The following is a 16,187-nucleotide window of genomic DNA, read 5'->3' as shown; positions in this document are numbered from 1 at the left end:
GAGTGAAATGACACATAAAGGAAGCATTAGTGTGCTGTTGTTTGGCAATTGATACCTTTACAAACATAAAACCTCAAAATCCCCCCAGCTCAAGCTCCCTCCCTAACCCATCCAACCCAGACCAACTTGTAAACCACCACAAAGAGCTGGACCCCCACACTGTGTAACTACCAAAAAACAAAAATAAAAGCAAAATTCACATCCCCAACTATTCCATAAACCACCCACAGAAGCTGCTCCACTTCCCTGAGCATAATGCAAAGCAACATCCATAAAACAACAATAAGGTGAGAGGCCTAAAACTACCCCAAGCCTTACCCTCATAATTAAGGAATAAATGTCTTACTACAGTATGCACAATAAAAAACAAATCACAAAAAACTAGAGGAAGAGATTTAAATGAGGCACCCTGGCATCCCTTGATGCTGGAAGAAGATTAAATAAGGCACCTGGCGAGCCATGGTGATGCGGAAAACACCATAAGGCTTTTGGTCTCACACCTCCCCAAACCCATCAAACAGATAAACACTAGTGCACATAAATAAAGCTTAGCACCGACACTTCTTATAGTAAATAAAACAGAGCTCAAAAGTGGACTTTATTTAATAATAAAGTTCTTTGCTAAGTCAATAACCCCAAAGATGCCAATCCTTGGCCATTACTTGAAGCTCAATTTGATCAGTAATGTGCTAAATATAAACAATGCAACTCAAGATAAACAAACAAAGCCATCTTCAGAGCGAGAAAGTGCCAATCGTAGTGAAGTAGTCAATCGCAGCAATTGATCCGAAGGGGAGTTGAATAAGGATCTGAGGCTCATTTTCAGATTGGTGGAATAAAGTAAAAATGATTGAAGCCCAGTGGAACCTTCTTTTTGAGCAGCTGGTGCCATGGCCTATCTATGTCATGATGTAAACAAAAGCAGATCTCTGAGTCTTTGAAATAAATATTTTTCACATAATCTGTCTCCTGTAGAATTTCAAAAACCTTGAAAATTTCATTAAATGCGGCAGTATCTTCCCGGCCAATGTTCTCTGGGAGCAATTTGGGCCACATTTGGGCAATAAAATGAATTGGATTGTCCTTATAGGAGTCCTATCTATGCCCCTCAGTTCTTAAGTTAGCTCTTTGAGCCATGTCTTCTTGATCGACAGTTCAATTTTCAAGTCAGCAATGGAGTGCATTCAACTTCAAGTTGTGATAGAATACAGTGGACTGTAAAGCTCAGGCATCACTATTTAATTTGACCTTCTCATCTTTAGCAGCCTGGCACATACATCAGTGACATTGGTCTATATTGTACTGTTCATCCTAGTAGTATGTTTGAGAATGAGATTTCTCATAGAGTCTGTGGTAGACATAAAACATATTAATTAAAGAAAGAAACTTATCCACTACCAGGTCAAGTCTGATAAATCTTTTCAGTCAGTAATCAGGCAGGAGAAAAGTTGTCCATCAGCATCACTTATTACTCTTGCAGCACCATGCTGAAGAGGGAGCAGTATTTCAATGTCTGAATTACACATTTTAGTTTTAATTGCCATTGCTCATTCACAAAGATGTTCAGTCCCCTTCCTATTTTTTTACCACTAAGTCTGATCATATCAAATGAAATCCATCCATTATTAAAACAGTGTCTGGAATGAAAAGTTTAAAATGGTCGTCTGCAATACTTACATTGCCACAGTACCTGAAAGCATCATGACTCGCTATGAGTTTTGACAGTTGTAAAAGAAGCCTGGACACAGACCAGACACACAGACCAACAATGTCCAAAAACACACGTTTTATTTTTCCTTGGCAAAGTACAATGCACACAGTGGACACACCCCACAATAATGCTCACTCCTTTTCTCTCAGTCCTCTCTCTTTCCTCCCACCTCCACTCCTCTCCCACAAGCTCGCTTGCTGGAGTGAGGTGGCCTCTTTTATACCGCATCCGGAAATGCTCCAGGTGCTCCTCGATCAAGTCCCGGCAGCACTTCCAGGTATGGCAGAACTACTGCATGGGAATCCGGCTCCACTTCTGGCAGCACTTCCGGGTGTGACGGAAGTGTTGCAGACCACAGCTCCAGAACTGTCCAGGTGCCCCCTGGTGGTGACCATGGGTCCCAGCAGGGTTGAGGTTCTAAGCTCCAGTCCTGTAGCCCCAATGTAAACCAGGAGGGCTGCCCTCTTCTGTCCCAGGGGAGGTACTGCTGGTGATACATCCACTCTCCCGGTCCTCTCCTCAAAAGGGCGCCCCGACCAGGCAAGGTCCCCGGCAGTCTATCACACAATTCATCCAAATTATTCTACAGTGATCAAGCATTCTTCATTATATGGAAGCAGGCCAGTTCTGAAACTTCCCACATTACATTTATCCTCATTCAGGCTCTTCTCCCTTTCCTGTTCCTCCAATAAAGCGTAACAATGCTCCTTAGGTGCTAGTGACTTCAGTGCAACCAGCGGACTATGGGAATATGTAATAAACCCCACTTTATGTTCCTCAGAATCTCTTACAATCTCAGATGGTGCAGACATAAGGCAGCCTTTAAACCTTTTTCGCTCTCTTTGTGACTTCCGCCGAGTTCACAACTTGTCCATAAGGCAGTTGAGTCAAGTTAATGGTCAGGTTTCAGCATATCTTAAATTTCAAATCCATTTCTAAATATGGTGGCAATCCATATGCCAGATCACATTTAATCTTAACATTAATAATACCTGCCAACTCATACTATGAGATCCCAAGGCATATCCTCCCAGCAAGCTCTGAGTCTTCCCTAGGGTCTTCATCCAGCTGGTTGTGCCCATAAAACCTCCACAAGGAGGCCTCCAGGAGGCATCTGTATCAGATGCCTAAACCACCTCAATTGGCGCCTCTTGATGCTTAGGGTCAGCAGTTCTATTCTGAGCCTCTCAGGGATGTTTATGCTTCTCACCCTATCTCCAAGGGAGAGCCAAGCCACCATGTGGAGAAAGTTAATTGTGGCTGCTTGTACCAGTGATCTCAATCCTTAGGTCATTACCCAAAGCTCATGATAATAGGTGAGGATAGGGACATAGATTGACTGGTAAATCAGGAGTTTCATTCAGCATCTTCTTCACCACTACAGACTGGTATGGCAGTCACAAGGGGCTCTCACCTCCCCCATCCATTTGTCAATATCACCATCCCTTTTCCCCCTGACTCGTTAACAAAGTGCTTAAACTTCTCCACTTGAGGCAGAAACTAGCCTCCCACTCAGACAGGACAGCCCATCTTTTTCATACTGAGAATAATCAGTCTTGGATGTGCTGATCCTCATCCTTGCTGCTTCACACTTGGCCCTCATGCGTGTTGGAGTTCACAGCCCAATGAAGTCAACAGGAGCACGTCATCTGGCCTTCGTTTACCCGTCCAAGTCTTGATATCCTGTCCATGAAAATCTCAAACAGGATATGTGACAAAGCACAGCCCAGGTGGAGTGCCACACTCAATGGAAACTGTCCTGATGTTTTTCTGAGTATGTGGACATAGCTTTCACTGTAATTTTATGGGGACCAAATAGCCTTTATTAGGGGCTCTGGAACCCCATACTCTCCCAGCACCCCCCACAGAATCCCTCAAGAAACACAGTCATAAGCCTTCTTTAAGTCCACAAGACACGTGGACTGACTAGGTGTACTCTCATGCACCCTACAGAATCCTCATGTGGGTAAAGAGCTGGTCCACCATTCCACAGCCTGGAATCCATATTGCTCCTCTCCTCCAGGGTCTGAGGTTTCATGACTCAGTAGAATCTCCTTTCTAGTACTCTGGTATAAGCTGTTATAGGGAGTTAGAGGAGAATGATCCCTAAGAGCTGGAGCACACCCTCCTGTTGCCCTTTTTAAAATTAGGGACTACTACCTTGGTTTACCACTCCAGAGGCAGGTACAGCTCCCAATGACCATGCAACATTGAAAAGGTATTTCAGCCTTGACGGCCCAACAATGTCCAGAGTGGATTTCATCCAAACCTAGGGCCTTGCCACTGTGGAGTTGTTTACCTACCTCTGTGACCTCCTTCATGGTCACCTGACAGAACTATGCAGTTCACAGCTGAGACCTTTTCCTGGTTTGCCTCCAGACCCTCCAAGATGGCCTGGTACTCTGAACTGTCATTTGGTATAATAGCACATATGGCAGAGTCCTCCCCTCCATGACCTTCAGCTGCCCAGAGGCAGCCCTCTCATTCTCTGAGTGCTCAAACTCCAACAAGGCATCATCCAGGCAGGGGCTCAATAAGAAATCCACCCTAAGAAAACAAATTACATACATAGATATATATTTGACTGAACAAGTACACACTGTTACTTTGTACCACAGCCCCAGTTAAATGAAAGTGCCCTTTAGCAGTTTCTCAAGCAAATTCCCAGTCCATATAGTACATAGAAACTCCCTCAAACCACCCCCACATACACTGTATACACATAAATATACACAGAACTCTCAATATGAACGTAAAGGAATAAAAGTGTCCCTGTCCAGGGGAAGGCACATATATATACATAAATATAAACAACATCCACAGCACAACTTACAGAACAAAAACTGCCCCCAACCCGAAAAGGTAAAGCCCATATCTGTACACATAAATATAAACAATACATTTGGGACAGATGTGTATTCACACAAGTCCAGACCGACACTCCAACGGGTTATTATCCATGAAGAAAGGAGAAAAGTGTGAAGAGGTCAATCATATCGGGATGGATCGAGGGAAGATGTGTTATTATACAACACAATGAAATGTGCAGAAAGTAAAGGGTTCTGAATACTTTCTGAAAACACTGTAATTAAATTGACACAGTCAAAAACACTGTGAAGGACAAAAACTTAAATGAAACTCACCTGATGTAGAAATTGATCATCCATCACACAGTGCTGACAGAGATGAAAGTGTCCTCCTTGTAACCAACGAGGTGTTAAACAGAAATCATAGTCTTTGGACAGTCCCAGACTGTCTTAAGACTGCTGTAGTTAAACCCCTACTTAAGAAACATAATCTTGACTCCTCGGCTCTTGAAAATTTTAGACCCATCTCTAACCTGCCTTTCTTAAGTAAAATTCTGGAGAAGGCAGTCATTATGCAGTTAAATGACCACCTAAATAAACATGATATTCTTGATAAATTTTAGTCAGGTTTAAGAACAAATCACAGCACAGAAACTGCACTTGTTAAAGCAGTAAATGACTTGCGGGTGAATGCAGACAGAGACCATTTATCTGTTCTCATCCTCTTAGATCTGAGTGCTGAATTTGATACCATTGATCACAATATTCTTAGAAATCGCCTCAATGGGTGGGCCTCTCTGGCAGTGTCTTAAATTTGTTTGAATCCTACCTGGCAGGGAGAAAATTCTTTGTTAGTAGTGGTAATTATACTTCAAAGACACATGATATTCTATATGTTGTTCCACAAGGCTCTATCCTGGGTCCGCTGTTATTCTCAATCTACATGCTTCCGTTAGGTCAGATTATCTCAGGGCACAACATCAACTACCACAGCTATGCTGATGACACACAGCTGTATTTATCAATAGCACCTGATGACCCCGATTCTCTTGATTCACTCACAATGTCTGACTTGTATCTCAGAATGGATGAATAGTAACTTTCTCAAGTTAAATAAAGAGAAAACTGAAATCTTAGTGATTGGCAATAATGGATATAATGAGGCTATTAGAAATAAACTGGATACATTAGGATAAAAAGTCAAAACGGAGGTAAAAAGCTTAGGGGTAATTGTTGACTGTAATCTGAATTTTACATTGCATATTAATCAGGTCACTAGGACAGCATTTTTTCACTTAAGAAACATAGCTAAAGTTAGACCTCTTATATCACTGAAAGATGCTGAGAAATTAGTTCAAGCGTTTGTTTTCAGTCAACTAGATTACTGTAACGCACTCCTCTCAGGAATACCCAAAAAAGACATAAATCATTTGCAACTAGTGCAAAATGTAGCTGCTAGAATCCTAACTAGGAAAAGAAAATCCAAGCACATTTCTCCAGTTTTGATGTCGCTATACTGGTTACCTGTGTCATTCAGGATTGACTTTAAAATTCTGCTTATGGTTTATAAAGCTGTAAATAATCTCGCCCCATCTTATATCTTCATCCATCCATTTTCTAACCAGCTGAATCTGAATACAGGGTCACGGGGGTCTGCTGGAGCCAATCCCAGCCAACACAGGGCACAAGGCAGGAACCAATCCTGGGCAGGGTGCCAACCCACCACAGGACACACACAAACACACCCAGCACACACTAGGGCCAATTTAGAATCACCAATCCACCTAACCTGCATGTCTTTGGATAGTGGGAGGAAACCCACGCAGACACAGGGAGAACATGCAAACTCCATGCAGGGAGGACCCAGGAAGCGAACCCAGGTCTCCTAACTGCGAGGCAGCAGCGCTACCACTGCGCCACCGTGCCGCCCATCTTATATCTTATATACTTTAATTACTAAAATGAAGCCCACTACTTGTTCCCTAGATCCAGTGCCAACAAAACTAGTAAAAAGTGCCATGGATGTTCTTGCAGCGCCTATTCTAACCATTATCAATAGTTCATTACTGCATGGCACCATACCTGATGCACTAAAAGTGTCAGTCATTAAACCTTTACTTAAAAAGTCAGACCTAGACCCACACATACTAAATAATTATAGGCCTATTTCAAATTTACCATTTCTCTCTAAAATACTAGAAAAAGTAGTCGCCAGTCAGCTTCAGTCACACCTTACGCATTACAATTTATTTGAGAAATTCCAGTCTGGTTTTCGCACTGGTCATAGTACAGAAACTGGACTAACATGGGTTGTAAATGACATTCTGATATGCTCTGATGAAGGAAATTCCACTGTAATTATGTTGTTGGACTTAAGTGCAGCATTTGACACCAATGACCATTCTATTTTACTGCACAGGCTAGAAAACGATGTTGGGCTTACAGGCCCAGTGCTCGCTTGGTTTAGTTCTTATTTATCAAATCGATTCCAATATGTACAGAAATGTGCTGACAGTACTCCATCATTATACACAGAAGTTCAATATGGTGTCCCCAGGGCTCAGTACTGGGACCTTTACTGTTTTCACTTTACATGCTTCCACTGGGATCTCTCATTAGGAAACATAATGTTAATTTTCACTCGTATGCAGATGACACCCAGTTATACCTTTCATTTAAATCAAATGAAGTTTCTCCGATGTTGTCTTTAATTAGTTGTGTTAGTGAATTAAAGGAGTGGATGAATGAGAACTACTTGTCTTTAAATACAGATAAAACAGAGATGTTAATTGTTGGAGGGAATGACGCTGATCACAGCAATATTTTGTCATCATTTAACTCAGTTGGAATCCCAATTAATTTTACTGAATCAGCCTGCAATCTAGGAGTTATCTTTGATTCTAGCATGTCATTTAAAGCACATATTACAAAGTTGTCCAAAACATGTTTCTTCCATCTTAAAATGTTAGGAAATTAAAGGCTTTCTAAATAAACAGGATTCTGAGAAATTAATTCATGCATTTATCTCTAGTAGGATTGACTACTGCAAAGTGGTGTTCACTGAATGTTCAAACTGTTCTTTATACAGCCTCCAGTTAATCCAAAATGCTTTTGCAAGAATTATTACAAGAACAAGAAAATATGAACACATAACTCCAGTTCTTAAATCCTTACACTGGCTCCCAGTTAAGTTTAGGGCAGATTTCAAAATCCTCCTTTTAACATATAAAGCATTAAATGGCCAAGGTCCGGCTTACTTGTCTGAACTTATCATGACTTACAAACCTGAGCGCACATTAAGATCTCAAGATGCCGGTCTGCTTAGGATTCCAAGGATTAATAAAATAACAGTGGGAGGTCGAGCTTTTAGTTACAGGGCCCCTAAACTGTGGAATGGTCTTCCTGCTTCCATAAGAGATGCCCCTTTAATCTCAGCCTTTAAATCTCGGCTAAAGACTCACTACTTCAGTTTAGCATATTCTGACTAGAGCTGCTGATTAACTGTACAGACTGCATCTCTGTTGTTAGTCATTAGCACTAAAACATAAGTAACATGATTGTTATAATTTGTTACTAACCCTCACCTATTCTGTTTCTGTTCTTGGTACTCAAATGTGGCAATCAGTGCCACGACCAACCTGCCAAGTTGTTTGCCTGCCTATGGTAAAGTCATCCCTGATGGAGGATCACAGGAATCATGGGGAAAAGGGGTCCTTTCATCAGATTGGCTAGCCAAGCAAAGTTTCAGCCGTGGAATGGCCAAATGGGGAGGCAGCTTGATGGATGAGGTCTCCAGGACTCTAAAAATATCTTATTATGTGATATCATCTGCTGTTAAATTCTGCTCCGTATTTCTAAAATTTTTATTATTATGCTGTAGTAAGGATTTGTTCTGTTCTGTGTATTGTATTGTATTGACCCCTTCTTTTGACACCCACTGCACGCCCAACCTACCTGGAAAGGGGTCTCTCTTTGAACTGCCTTTGCCAAGGTTTCTTCCATTTTTCCTACAAGGTTTTTGGGAGTTTTCCTTGTCTTCTCAGAGAGTCAAGGCTGGGGGGCTGTCAAGAGGCAGGGCCTGTTAAAGCCCATTGCGGCACTTCCTGTGTGATTTTGGGCTATATAAAAATAAACTGTATTGTATTGTATTATACAGTGGTGTGAAAAACTATTTGCCCCCTTCCTGATTTCTTATTCTTTTGCATGTTTGTCACACAAAATGTTTCTGATCATCAAAAACATTTAACCATTAGTCAAATATAACACAAGTAAACACATAATGCAGTTTTTAAATGATGGTTTTTATTATTTAGGGAGAAACAAAATCCAAACCTACATGGCCCTGTGTGAAAAAGTAATTGCCCCCTGAACCTAATAACTGGTTGGGCCACCCTTAGCAGCATTAACTGCAATCAAGCGTTTGCGAAAACTTGCAATGAGTCTTTTACAGCGCTCTAGAGGAATTTTGGCCCACTCATCTTTGCAGAATTGTTGTAATTCAGCTTTATTTGAGGGTTTTCTAGCATGAACTGCCTTTTTAAGGTCATGCCATAGCATCTCAATTGGATTCAGGTCAGGACTTTGACTAGGCCACTCCAAAGTCTTCATTTTGTTTTTCTTCAGCCATTCAGAGGTGGATTTGCTGGTGTGTTTTGGGTCATTGTCCTGTTGCAGCACCCAAGATCGCTTCAGCTTGAGTTGACAAAAGATGGCGGACATTCTCCTTCAGGATTTTTTGGTAGACAGTAGAATTCATGGTTCCATCTATCACAGCAAGCCTTCCAGGTCCTGAAGCAGCAAAACAACCCCAGACCATCACACTACCACCACCATATTTTACTGTTGGTATGATGTTCTTTTTCTGAAATTCTGTGTTCCTTTAACGCCAGATGTAACGGGACATTTGCCTTCCAAAAAGTTCAACTTTTGTCTCATCAGTTCACAAGGTATGTTCCCAAAAGTCTTGGCAATCATTGAGATGTTTTTTAGCAAAATTGAGATGAGCCCTAATGTTCTTTTTGCTTAACAGTGGTTTGCGTCTTGGAAATCTGCCATGCAGGCCGTTTTTGCCCAGTCTCTTTCTTATGGTGGAGTCGTGAACACTGACCTTAACTGAGGCAAGTGAGGCCTGCAGTTCTTTAGACGTTGTCCTGGGGTCTTTTGTGACCTCTCGGATGAGTCGTCTCTGCGCTCTTGGGGTAATTTTGGTCGGCCGGCCACTCCTGGGAAGGTTCACCACTGTTCCATGTTTTTGCCATTTGTGGATAATGGCTCTCACTGTGGTTCGCTGGAGTCCCAAAGCTTTAGAAATGGCTTTATAACCTTTACCAGACTGATAGATCTCAATTACTTCTGTTCTCATTTGTTCCTGAATTTCTTTGGATCTTGGCATGATGTCTAGCTTTTGAGGTGCTTTTGGTCTACTTCTCTGTGTCAGGCAGCTCCTATTTAAGTGATTTCTTAATTGAAACAGATGTGGCAGTAATCAGGCCTGGGGGTGGCTACGGAAATTGAACTCAGGTGTGATACACAACAGTTAGGTTATTTTTTAACAAGAGGGCAATTACTTTCTCACACAGGGCCATGTAGGTTTGGATTTTGTTTCTCCCTAAATAATTAAAACCATCATTTAAAAACTGCATTTTGTGTTTACTTGTGTTATATTTGACTAATGGTTAAATGTGTTTGATGATCATAAACATTTTGTGTGACAAACATGCAAAAGAATAAGAAATCAGGAAGGGGGCAAATAGTTTTTCACACCACTGTATATCGGAATGTCTGACACCTTATATTCCAAATCGTAACCTCAGATCCTCAAATAAGTATCTCCTTAGAATTCCAAGAACAAAACTTAAATGTGGTGTGGCGGACTTCAGCTGTTATGTACCTAAAATCTGGAATAGTAATTATAATTACTAATTAATAGTAATAATAATTAGGTTCAGGGGGCAATTACTGGAATTTGTGGCATGGATTGTGGACTATCTTACAGACAGACCTCAATATGTGCGTCTTGGGAACTGCAGGTCTGACATTGTGTGCAGCAATACAGGGGCACCGAGGACTGTACTTTCTCGGTCCTGTTCAATCTATATACATCAGACTTCCAATATGACTCGGAGTCCTGCCACGTGCAAAAGTTCGCTGATGACACTGCTATTGTGGGCTGCATCAGGAGTGGGCAGGAGGAGGAGTATAGGAAACTAATCAAGGACTTTGTTAAATGGTGCGACTCAAACCACTTACACCTTAACACCAGCAAGATCAAGGAGCTGGTGGTGGATTTTAGGAGGCCCAGGCCCCTCATGGACCATGTGATCATCAGAGGTGACTGTGTGCAGAGGGTGCAGACCTATAAATATCTGGGAGTGCAGCTGGATGACAAATTGGACTGGACTGCCAATACTGATGCTCTATGTAAGAAAGCTCAGAGCAGACTATACTTTCTGAGAAGGTTGGCATCCTTCAACATCTGCAGTAAGATGCTGCAGATGTTCTACCAGACGGTTGTGGCGAGTGCCCTCTTCTACGCGGTGGTGTGCTGGGGTGGCAGCATAAAGATGAAAGACGCCTCACGCCTGGACAAACTTGTTAAGAAGGCAGGCTCCATTGTAGGATTAAAGTTGGACAGTTTAACATCTGTGGCAGAGCGACGGACACTAAGCAAACGCCTGTCAATCATGAAGAATCCACTGCATCCACTTAACAGGATCATCTCCAGGCAGAGGAGTAGCTTCAATGACAGACTTTTGTCACTGTCCTGTTCCACTGACAGCATGAGGAGACCGTTCCTCCCCCACACTATGCGACTCTTCAATTCCACCCGGGGGAGTAAATGCGAACATTAATTTTATTTTAATTCTTTTCATTTTTATTACTATTTAATTTAATATTGTTTCCTTGTATCAGTATACTGCTGCTGGATTATGTGAATTTCCCCTTGGGATTAATAAAGCATCTATCTATCTATCTATCTATCTATCTATCTATCTATCTATCTATCTATCTATCTATCTATCTATCTATCTATCTATCTATCTATCTATCTATCTATCTATCTATCTATCAATAGGAATTTGCCAGGCTGATACGGTGGAGCACTTTAAAAAACTGCTAAAAACACATTACTTTAACATGGCCTTCTCATAACTTCACTGTAATTAAAATCCTGATACTCTGTAGATCCAACTCATTATAATAACTATTCATGGTGGCTCTAAAATCTGTACTAACCCCTACTCTCTCTTCTGTTTCCTTTTCCGCTTGCGCCACCACCATCTATTTAAAGCAACGTGATGTTCCAACAATGATGGATAGATTAAAAGCCAGAAGTCTGTATGTATTGTGAGAACCCTAACTACAAAGAGGACTATTTCATTTATGTTAGGTAGAATGCCCAGAGGGGACAGGGCGGTCCCATGGCCTGGAACCCCTGCAGATTTTTTTTTTCTCCAGCCGTCTGGAGTTTTTTTTCTGTCCACCCTGGCCATCGGACCTTACTCCTTTTCTATGTTAACTAATGTGGTCTTATTTTAATTTCTTATTTTGTCTTTTATTTTTGTCAGTATGTAAAGCACTTTGAGCTACTTTTTGTATGAAAATGTGCTATATAAATAAATGTTGTTGTTGTTGTTGATGTTGGACAACTGAGGGTCAAATGATCAAGTGAACATCCATTAGAGGGGTAAACCACTTATCATAGTCTTGAATGCACATTCGTAAATCTGTCTCTCTTATACAAAAGCCTTTTCTTTTAATTGTTTTTTTGTAGGTAGTAATTTCTTTCTTTTGAAATAAAGTACACACAGAGTCTGTGCTGACACCCTGGCTCTTAAATTGTTCATGTCTTGTACATCAGCAGCAAACTGCAGCGAGGAAGGGTTCTTAGGTGTGAAACATGATGTGGCATCATCAAGGAGGTGGCAAACAAGGATAGAAACAATGACTATGATGATTTTTAGAGAAGTAAAACATGGGCAAAATACCTATAAAACCACCAGACAGAAATAAGTTACTCTCCATCATAGCATGAACCCTATATTCAAACCAAAGAGGACTAGTATTTAAGAACAGTGCAACTAAAGGCATTGGGCTTAAAAGGAAGCAAAACAGCAGTTCACTGTTAGGATAAACTGTCATCTAGTAGGAGGTAGTAGGAGAAAGGCAAAGTTTAGTCACAACAGATAAAGACACATAGCAGGTAAAAGCACGGGCAGCACATAAAGGACATCCTGCAGTATGATTTGAAAAATGCAAGATAAGTCATTAATTAGGCAAATTAAAATAGGTTTAAAATTAAAATGGTTGAATGTTCAAAGTTTCAGGAATTAAACAAAAGAGCTGGAGTTAGATGCAACTGTTGTGACCACATGGGGGCGCTACTGAGCCCCAAACATCATATGCAACTCCACCGAACTCAGTTTAGGGAAAAAAATTAAACATTTTTATTATCCAGAGACATATTCAACAATGTATTTATTTATTGTTAATAAAGCTAATTCTCCTCCTCCGTCTCTGTTTCCTTCCACTCCTCCATGGGTGTTTTCACCTTCTGTCTCATGACTATGACTGTTCTGGATGAAGCAGAGCAGCTCCTTTTATGTAGTATATTGCAGGCCAGAAGCTCCACAAAATAGGGAGATCCATTCTACACCATCCTCCTTTTGGCATCCAAGGACCCAAACAGGGTTGCCCTTCCATACTATAAATGCCCAGACAACCCAGCAGATGTCCATACTGGGCTCCAGTGGGGGAGAATTACCACCTTTCTTGCTTGGAGATGAACACCCTTGTCCATCCATTATTTGATCATCACAACTGGGATAGAAACTGAGCACCATCTCAACCAGGTTGTGTCTCCATTCTTGTACTCCATCCATTATTCCAGACCCCAGTCAGGATGCCAGTCCATACATTCTTGCACTGGCACTGTACATACAGTAATTATGTTAATAGAGCAATGACAGAAATCTGACAAAAATCCAAGAGATAGGATGAGAATAAAGTAGGTGGATATTGATTATTTAGAAAAGACTAGCAAAGTCAGTGGGAGGGGATATCCACTTAAAGATGATTTAAATGTGCGCCTGCTTCAAATGTGTGATGAGCCGCCTCTTAGTGAGGACAGCTGGAGTTGACTAGGAACCATTAGGGAATGGCCCATTCTCATGAAAATTGTTCTGATGTTCGAGTAAATGCCTATCCACCCACACAAGCAGATATTAAGCAATAGGCTAACAATTTATACCTAAATAGCATTTTTTATTCGGTACTTTGTGGTTTTCAAAGTTGCCTTTTTGTTTGTCAAAGGCTCCAGAATAGTATTAAATGTTAACAGTTTGCTACATTAGTTTTTGGTCAGTCAAAGACAGCAGTTGTCTGTCTCAAAGATAAACAATTGATGAAAATTACACAGGTATGCATGGGGAACGTTGAAGAACCAGATGTTGCTTAGGCAAGCATTACATTAAAATAATTTCTATGATTTAAAATGTATTTTTAACATAATATATAAGAAAAAGCCTTTTTCTGTGACAATTTAGCATTGTTAGGTTCATTTAATGTTTGGATTCAAATATTACTTCACTTGTTCAGGCATGTACAGTACTGTTTTGACTACAAATAACAATATTATTTTTTTCTTTACACTTCCCTTTCACTGAACAAGTCTGCAGTATGTTGATGAAAACTGACAAATGAATCATAATGACACATCCAGAAATACAGTAGCATTTGCATGAAACCAGATCCTCTCTGAATATTAAAATGTTTTTTACCATTCATCCAACATGATCATCTTCAGCTAGTCACCTTTTATTATAAGAAAAATATTTTTCACACACAACACCTATTTATTTATTTACTTCATTTAAACCTGAGAATGGCTAAATGATGTACTGCTTAGCACTGCCATCTCACAGCTTTAAGAATCAGGTTTTTGTTTCTGGTCTGCTTGCTGTCTGTGTAGAGCCAGAATGGTCTCCATGTTGCTGCATGTTTTCTGTAAACTTCACTTTCCTCCAAATTTCAAAGCCAACGCTTTCAGTTGATTGTAAACTATTAACTGGACTGACCCAACCAAGCACTGTTGAGTGCTGGAGTGTGGACAGCAATGTCACACTATCCCATCCAAGGTTTTTTCTTGTCTTGATGTGGCCAATAGAGCTTGCAGATACCTTTGAGCTTCTATTGGGAAGTCATAAATTGTATGGAAAATATGATGTTAACTTTAATTTTTGAACCTGATTCTTTTTATTTGAAAGAGTCATCTAAATTAAAATAACATAGAAATAAATATACTTACCTATTTAAGCAGCACCATTGACCAAACTCTGTACAGAATGCCTAACAATATTCATCTACTGTATAACATATTTACAATGATAGATAGATAGATAGATAGATAGATAGATAGATAGATAGATAGATAGATAGATAGATAGATAGATCATTATTTGTCCCAAACCATGAGGGAAATGTATCTTTTTACAGAAATTGAAAAAAAATTGTAGGAAACAGCAAAATCCTCCAACCCAAATACACACAAGAATTACAAAAAAGAAGACAACTTCTGACTTGGATAACAAAAAAAGAGCAGTCACACTGAGAACATTTAAAGACATATTCTGTAGCTGTTGGTATCAAGGAGCCCCGGCAGCATTCCTAGATGTACTTCTGCTAAAAGATATGTTGGCTGAAAGTTCTCATCTGAGCCTGCACTTTTGATTAGCCTGTTAGCTCAGTGAGCCTTTCTTGAAGTGGTATTACTAGCCCAGCACACCAGTGTAGAAAATCACACTGGCCATCACAAAGTTAAAGAACATGTAAAAGATGTCACTACCCACATTAAAGGAGTGCAGTCTTCTAAGAAAAAGAGTCTGCTCTGCCCTTTTTTATATAGTTCCTCTGTGTTATGAGACCAGTCTGGTATGTCATTGATGTGGACCCCCAAGTACTTGCACCAGTGTTCCACATCCTCATCATTCTCTGAATAATAACCAGACAATGAGAGTCTTTGGTGTGGTGAAAGTCAATAACCTGGGGTCTCATTTATAAAACTTTGCCTGGATTCAAGCGTGAAAATATTTATAAATCTAAAAAACTGGAAAATGTGTATACCAAAAAAAGCTCTGATTTATAAAACCATGTGTATGCACATTTCTATGCAAATTATAAATCACAATCACCTGCCTCAGTCCCTGTCTGTTGCCACCCTGGAGCAATATTACGTGGACTATGCTAATGAACTTTACAATATACAATCATGATGTTGCAGACCTTACCTAGCTTGTAAAGCAGCCACTCATTTCATACAACCAGCCACCACGAATTGCATTTGAGGGGTTCTATAGATTACTCCACACTGCCCTGAAGCAGTGTGCTCTGGAGTGTCTGAGGAAGTAGCCACATGTAATGACATGATTGCTGTTACAATGAATAGTGCAGGCCATATGAAATACTCAGGGTTCAACCAGTTACTTTACCAACAAACCAATAAATACCATGCAGCACCATCAGCAAGTCACATGATCAGTGCTACTTTGCCTCAAAGTAAATGAATCTCGAGTTTAAATTGACTACCCAGTGGTGGCATTTATTAGTCTCATTTTGGCATCACAGATGACTTGTGTATTAATGGAATGTAACTTCTTACTCAAACATCTTAC

This window comes from Polypterus senegalus, chromosome 14 (assembly GCF_016835505.1).
Source record: "Polypterus senegalus isolate Bchr_013 chromosome 14, ASM1683550v1, whole genome shotgun sequence".
Taxonomy (NCBI): domain Eukaryota; kingdom Metazoa; phylum Chordata; class Cladistia; order Polypteriformes; family Polypteridae; genus Polypterus; species Polypterus senegalus.
This window is presented reverse-complemented; position numbering follows the sequence as displayed.